Here is an 8,383-nt window from a genome sequence, read left to right as displayed (position 1 = left end):
TACCACCATATATGGCTTGGTGAACTGAGGAAGTCTCAAAGTCTCTCTGACTTACACCCCTCCCTACCCCCACCCTCTGTAAAACAGGAGTTCCTTTATCTTCCTAAGATCCAGACCATCAAAAAAATTGATTTTTTTCTCCTCCCTGGAAGACCAAGAATGTAACTACATCTGAACATAGCTTTTCACAGGATCATGTACAGTTTAATCTCTGTTCCCTAATCCATTCATTCTCCCTAGTAACAGAATTCTTTTCCCTACTTCCACAACCTGTTTTGCTAGCGTAGTCTGTAAGCTTCTGAATCACAATAGGGGTGGGCAATGACTGTGATTTTCCTCTTGTGCTCGTTGTGTACTTGTTAAATAAATTTGTATGCCTATTATTCCATTAAACTGCCTCATGACAGTGATTTTCAGTGAATTTTCAGAGGGCCAAGGGGAAAGTCCTCTTTTGATCCCTACAGTGTATAAGATATGAATTAAAGTGAATGTTAAAAAACCTTTACATTTCCATTTTATATTACATTTCCATTATTTTACGGAAATTGTAAAATAATCAGGAAATTATTTTCAGATATTTCCAAAAGCTATATTTCCTGTAACCTTGATTATCTATTAAAACTTTAAAACAATCAAGAAATGAACTAAAATAAATAACAAAACTTAAAATTAAAATTATGTAGATAAGGCTAAGGTTTTTTAATTTAATTTTTTGAAAATTTAATGAAGGTCAGGCATGGTGGGTCACGCGTGTAATCCCAGCACTTTGGGAGGCCGAGGCAGGCAGATCACCTGAGGTCAGGAGTTCGAGACCAGCCTGGCCAACATGGTGAAACCTCATCTCTACTGAAAATTCAAAAATTAGCTGGGTGTGGTGGCAGTCACCTGTAATCCCAGCTACTCAGGAGGCTGAGGCAGGGGAATTGTTTGAACCCAGGAGGTAGAGGTTGCAGTGAGCCGAGATTGCACCACTGCACTCCAGCCTGGGCAACAGAGTGAGACTCCATCTCAAACAAAAAAAAAAAAAAAAAGAAAGAAAAAAAGAAAATTTAATGAAAGCTTATGAAACTTTTAATAAAATTAAACTATCTGCAATTCGGGCCCGGCTCAGTGGCTCACGCCTGTGATCCCAGCACTTTGGGAGGCTGAGGTGGATAGATCACCTGAGGTAAGGAGTTCAAGACCAGACTGGTCAACATGGTGAAACCCTGTGTCTGCTAAAAAATCCAAAAATTAGCCAGGGATGGTGGCACATGCCTGTAATCCGAGCTACTCGGGAGGCTGAGGCAGGAGAATTGCTTGAACCTGGGAGGTGGAGGTTGCAGTGAGCCAAAATCACGCCACTGTGCTTCAGACTGGGTGACAGAGCGAGAAAACAAACAAACAAAAAAAACTATCTGCAATTCTAATATTCCATGTCCCTTTTGCTACAAATGTGAAGAATCAGTATCATACTTTGTTACATCTATACAAACACTTAAGAATCATATAAAATTGCTCAGTTTTGCAAAATGTTCCTCAGCTACCCATCCGAAATTTCATCCTAATTTGTGAGCACTCTGGTGTCCTAAGAAAAGCAAGAAAATGCTTGACATTAGGAAAAGATACTCTATCAAGCCAAAAGCTATTGCATTCACACTGAGAGGAAGAACTTATTTGACAAGCTAATTATTTTGTATTTTATCTGTTTCTGCTGTTTGGAATCCTCCCCACATTCCGAAGCAAGGTCTTTCTCCTACTTCAACAGCTGCAGAAACCATAAAGCTTTATGGCATTTGTATTCGGTTGCCTTTTGTTTTGTAGACATAGAGCAAGTGATGTGAAGTGTTTCCCTGGGGTCTAATAGGTGTTATTTCCAGGAGTGGATGTTCAAGTTTGTAAGTCATACAATGCCAGCCTGGATGCTGGATTCCAAGTAACAAAGGTACCTGTGTGTTATTTAATAAATGCATTTTGGCATTTATTTGTGACATGCAGGGTGAAGGGCAGGGGCCCCTCTTGCTGGGTCTAGGGGTGATGCTAGTCAGAGTTTACAAAATGAAGTCCCCAAAACTCCCAACACTTCCCTAGTCTTTCTAGGCCACTGGTAGACAAAGTTAGAAAGTTAAGGGGTCCCATTAATCACTATCATTGGGGTCTGACCCCATGATTGGGGTCCCACCAATCACTATCTCAAAACATCTGTCAGGGAGATCGAGACCACGGTGAAACCCCGTCTCTACTAAAAAAAGTACAAAAAATTAGCCGGGCGCGGTGGCGGGCGCCTGTAGTCCCAGCTACTCGGAGGCTGAGGCAGGAGAATGGCGGGAACCCGGGCGGCGGAGCTTGCAGTGAGCCGAGATTGCGCCACTGCACTCCAGCCCGGGCGACAGAGCGAGACTCTGTCTCAAAAAAAAAAAAAAAAAAAAAAAAAAAAAAAAAAAAAAAAATCTGTCAGATTGAAATTTAAAAGCCCATGTTTTCTGAGGACAAATATTTATACAAATTCAATTACTGAGTTTATCGCTCATAGTAAGAATTTTTTCTGTATAAAACATTTATAATTTATTGGTCTTTTGGGGGAATTAGATGCTTCACCACTGTATTACAACTGAGCCATTAATTTTGTAGCTTCATCAACATTAACTGGTTCACTTTAATGACGCATTGAGGAATTAGTTCTTCCTGCAGAGATTTTTTAAAAAAGGCCTTTTTAGAAGTGTGCAGGTTCCTTTTGTATATTTACAAAAGCTTTATTTACTCTGTTAATTTTTTTGTCATTTATAATGTTTATCTTCTTAAAATTAGTGGTAACTCAGGCTGGGTGTGGTGGCTCATGCCTGTAATCCCAGCACTTGGGAGGCCAAGGCGGGCGGATCACCTGAGATCAGGAGTTCAAGACCAGTCTGGCCCGTCTCTAATAAAAATACAAAATTAGCTGGGCATGGTGGCGCATGCCTGTAATCCCACCTACTTGGGAGGCTGAGGCAGGAGAATCGCTTGAACCCGGGAGGCAGAGGTTGCAGTGAGCAGAGATCACGTCATTGCACTCCAGCCTGGGCAACAAGAGTAAAACTCCGTCTCAGAAAAAAAGATTAGTGGTAGCTGGTTTTGCTTTGTTTTTGGCCTTCATGTTTTTTGGTTGGCTATGTGAAATACATTTCTAGACTTCTGCACTCTTTATTTGTTCTTAGCTATTGTCTCTCACCAGGCCTTCAATGAACTTCTTAAGCTCCAGGTGATGCCATTTGTTTCATGGAAAGTTTTTAAGTCAAGTGTTATGGGAAATAAGTTCTTTAGAATATGTAATTTATAAATTCTTGAAGAAATCAGCCCTACACACCCTACCTTCTCAAAGTCTAATGTGTAATTATAGAAAGCAGAATCAGGCCGGGCGCGGTGGCTCACGCCTGTAATCCCAGCACTTTGGAAGGCCGAGGCGGATAGATCACCTGAGGTCAAGAGTTCAAGACCAGCCTGGCCAATATGGTGAAACCCTGTCTCTACTAAAAATACAAAAATTAGCCAGGTGTGGTGGCAGGCGCCTGTGATCCCAGATACTCAGGAGGCTGAGACAGGAGAATTGCTTGAGCCCAGGAGGTGGAGGTCATAATGAGCAGAGATTGAGCCTTTTCACTCCAGCCTGGGCGACAGAGCAACACTCTGTCTAAAAAAAAAAAAAGCAAGCAGAATCAGGTTTATGTTTCCCAGAGTTAGGAAGCTTCTACTTTGTAGAAGTGAAGTAGCCCTAAGTAAAAGACGTGTATCTGCAATCGAGACTCATTCCAACTTAAAAAAACGAACTTGGGGGCCAGGCATGGTGGCTCATGCCTGTAATCCCAGGACTTTGGGAGGCCGAGGCAGGCAGATCATGAGATCAGGAGATCAAGATCATCCTGGCTAACATAGTGAAACCCCGTCTCTACTAAAAATACAAAAAAATTAGCCGGGCGTGGTGGTGGGCGCCTGTAGTCCCAGCTACTCCGGAGGCTGAGGCAGGAGAATGGCGTGAACCCCGGAGGCAGAGCTTGCAGTGAGCCAAGATGCACTCCAGGCTGGGCGACAGAGTGAGACTCTGTCTAAAAACAAACAAACAAAAACAAACAAATAAAAAACCGAACTCGGTTTTCCTATTGTGAGGACCACAAGTCCACAAGCCAAGAGTTTACAATCAGTTTGTAATGCTTCAAGCTTAAATACTAATGTCAAGTATCAGATATTTGAGGAGAGCCTTCAACATTAAAGCGAGAGAAAGATAAATCAAAGTAAATAGTTCGAGTGCAGTGGCTCACGCCTGTAATCCCAGCAGTTTGGGAGGCCGAGGCAGGCAGATCACTTGAGGCCAGGTGTTCAAGACCAGGCTGGCCAACTTGGTGAAATCCCGCCATCTCTACTAAAAATACAAAAATTAGCCAGGCGTGGTGATGCGAGCTGGTAATCCCAGCTACTTGGGAGGCTAAGGCATAAGAATTGCTTGAACCCGGGAGGTAGAGGTTGCAGTGAGCTCAGATCTCAACACTGCACTCCAATCTGGGCAACAAAGCAAGACTCTGTCTCAAAAAAAAAAAGTAAAAAAGGCAAAAAAGGAAACCAGAGGAAACAGAAATAATGCAGGAAGTAGAAGGAAACTTCCAAGGATAAAAGACCATTATTATACCCCATACAAATATGAGAAAGCACTCTATCCATTAAAAAAAAACAAACAGAACAATCACACAAAACTAGAATACTATGAATAAGGAGAATTCAGAGAACAAAAAAGAATGCTAGGAAATTAAAGCTAGGATTGCTGAGATTTTTTAAAAATTGGAGACTGGGCAACATAATGAGACTCTATCTCTACAATATAATAAAAAAAATTAGCAAAGCATGGTGGCACCTGCCTGTAGTCCCAGCTACTCCTGGGAGAATCACTTGAACCTGGGAGGTGGAGGTTGCAGTGGGCTGAGATCACGCCACTGCACTCCAGCCGGGGCAACAAAGCGAGACTCCATCTCAAAAAAAAAAAAAAAAAGATTTTAAATCTTTAATAGGTCACAATCAAAGGACAAAGAATCAGAATGCATTGAACTTCTCAACAGCAACATTGGAAGATTAAAGACAATGGAGCAACACCTTTAACATTTTTTTTGTTTTTTTTTTGTTTTTTTTTTGAGACAGAATCTCGCTCTTTCGCCCAGGCCGGAGTGCAGTGGCGCTATCTCAGCTCACTGAAAGCTCTGCCTCCCAGGTTCACGCCATTTTCCTGCCTCAGCCTCCCAAGTAGCTGGGACTACAGGCGCCCGCCACCACGCCCAGCTAATTTTTTATATTTTTTTAGTAGAGACAGGGTTTCACCTTGTTAGCCAGGATGGTCTCGATCTCCTGACCTCATGATCCGCCCACCTCGGCCTCCCAAAGTGCTGGGATTACAGGCCTGAGCCACGGCCCCCAGCACACCTTTAACATTTTGAGTAAAAATTGTTACTTTATTTTTCATTTTGTTTTATTTTATTTAATCTTTTTTGTGTGTGTGTGATGGAGTCTTGCTCTGTTGCAAGAGCAAGACGCTGGAGAGCAGTGGCGCGACCTTGGCTCACTGCAACCTCAGCCTCCCAGATTCAAGCGATTCTCCTGCCTCAGCCTCCTGAGTAGCTGGGATCACAGGCTTGTACCACCATGCCTGGTTAATTTTTGTATTTTTAGTAAAGATGGGGTTTCACCATGTTGGCCAGCCTGGTCTCGACCTCCTCACCTCAGGTGATCCATCCACTTTGGCCTCCCAAAGTGCTGGGATTACAGGCATGAGCCACCACGCCCAGCCTATTTTATTGTATTTTATTTTATTATTTTATTTTTTGAGATGGAGTCTCACTCTGTTGCACAGGCTGGAGTGCAGCGGCATGATCTCGGCTCACTGCAACCTCTGCCTCCTGGGTTCAAGTGATCCTCCCACCTCAGCCTCCTGAGTAGCTGGGACCACAGGCACAAGCCACTACATGTGGCTAATTTTTTTTTTTTTTGAGACGGAGTCTCGTTCTGTCGTCCAGGCTGGAGTGCAGTGGCGCGATCTTGGCTCACTGCAAGCTCCGTCTCCTGGATTCACGCCATTCTCCTGCCTCAGCCTCCCGAGTAGCTGGGACTACAGGTGCCCACCACTATGCCCGGCTAATTTTTTGTATTTTTAGTAGAGACAAGGTTTTACCGTGTTTGCCAGGATGGTCTCGATCTCCTGACCTCGTGATCCGCCCACCTCGGCCTCCCAAAGTGCTGGGATTACAGGCGTGAGCCAGCGCACCCAGCCCATCTAATTTTTGTGTTTTGTGTAGAGACTGGCTTTCACCATGTTGCATGAACTCCTGACCTCAAGTGATCCACCTGCCTTGACCTCCCAAAGTGCTGAGATTACAGGCCTGAGCCACTGTACCCAACCAGCCAATTAATAAAAGCAAGGGATCACCACAAATTTAAAAATCAGAAGTAAAATGTGATCGTTCTCTGTGTGTGTGTGTGTGTGTGTGTGTTTTATTTTGTTTTCTGAGACAGAGTCTCGCTCTGTCACCCAGGCTGGAGTGCAGTGGCACAATCTTGGCTCACTGCAACCTCCACCTCCCGTGTTCAAGGGATTCTACTACCTCAGCCTCCCAAATAGCTGGGACTTACGGGCACATGCCACCATGCCTGGCTCATTTTTTATTTTTAGTAGAGACGGGGTTTCACCATGTTGGGCAGGTTGGTTGCAAACTCCTGACCTCAGGTGATCCTCCCACCTTGGCCTCCCAAAGTGCTAGGATTACAGGCGTGAGCCACCTTGCCCAGTGTGTGTGTGTGTGTGTGTGTGTGTGTGTGTGTTTAATCACATAGGATGGTATTATAATTAGGGCAATAGAATGAAAATATTAAAGAATTATTAACTTCTGTTTATGGCTTATTCTGCACTCTTCTTATCTGAGAAAGATAAAAACTGGAATAATTGGAACAATAAACTATGAGTACAAATATATTATCTCTCAGGATATATATATATTTTTTTCTTCTTACCAACAGAGGTTTTACTGCGTTTGGTCCACAGTCATATTTCACATTATCTCATGGGGTAGGGCCCCTGGGTGGGGGTCCCTGTGCAGTACTCGGTGGGGCGTGTGGCCAGGGGAGACGGAGCAGCATAGCTGGTCAGGCCCAGAAGGGGAGAAGGAGGGCTGGAGGCTCCTTAAAACCTACTGAGGGGTTGGCCGGGTGCGGTGGCTCAAGCCTGTAATCCCAGCACTTTGGGAGGCCAAGGCGGGCGGATCACGTGGTCAGGAGATCGAGACCACCCTGGCTAACACGGTGAAACCCCGTCTCTACTAAAAATACAGAAAAATTAGCCGGGCATGGTGGCGGGCGCCTGTAGTCCCAGCTACTCGGGAGGCTGAGGCAGGAGAATGGCGTGAACCTGGGAGGCGGAGCTTGCGGTGAGCCAAGATCGTGCCACTGCACTCCAGCCTGGGTGACAGAGCGAGACCCCGTCTCAAAACAAAACAAAACAAAACAAAACAAAACCTACTGAGGGGCTGGGCGTGGTGGCTCACGCCTGTAATTCCAGCACTTGGGGAGGCCAAGGTGGGCGGATCACCTGAGGCCGGGAGTTTGAGACCAGCCTGGCCAACATGGTGAAACCCCATCTCTAATAAAAATACAAAAATTAGCCAGGCGTGGTGGAGCACCTATAGTCCCAGCTACCTGGGAGGCTGAAGCAGGAGAATCCCTTGAGACAGGGAGGTGGAGGTGCAGTGAGCCAAGATTGCGCCACTGCACTCCAGCCTGGGCAACAACAACAACAACATCAACAACAACAACATCAACAACAACAAAACCTACTGAGGCCACAGTGGAGGGGGTGGTTAGCATGGAGAAGGAGTCAGGCTTAGCCCCAACAATGCAGAATTCCACTTCCTTCTATGGGCCTCACTTTCCCCACCGGGCCCCGGGGCAGGTCTGAGGGTCTGAGGTCTGTTGGTCTGAGGGTTCTAGGGAAATGTAGCCACTTGGGAGCCTGAGATATTTAGCATTGCGGCCAGGCCCCTTTCCCAGGGCACTCATTTCCCAGCACGCTCTCCACTGTCCCCGCCCCATTCCTCTGGAAAAAAAAAAGTATTTTTCTTTTGTTAATACTTCCTGAAAGTTTTGCGGGTACAGAAACCACAAACTCATTGGCTGACAAAATGGGGAAGAGACAAGTCAACCGGAAACCTTCGGGGACTGGTTCCCTCCAAGCCCAGGTCTCTTCTCCCCAGCACAGCTCAGCCCACAGCCTGGACGTGCCAGCAGGGACCTTCACCCTACACATATGGGGATATAGCTTTGACCCCTTGCCCCACAGCCTGGTGGCTCAGTCCTGCGAAGGACCAAGGCAAGGGGGAAAAAAGACCTTCTCCTTGATCCC

The sequence above is a fragment of the Symphalangus syndactylus genome, chromosome 2 (genome assembly GCF_028878055.3).
Source record: "Symphalangus syndactylus isolate Jambi chromosome 2, NHGRI_mSymSyn1-v2.1_pri, whole genome shotgun sequence".
Lineage (NCBI taxonomy): Eukaryota > Metazoa > Chordata > Mammalia > Primates > Hylobatidae > Symphalangus > Symphalangus syndactylus.
This window is presented reverse-complemented; position numbering follows the sequence as displayed.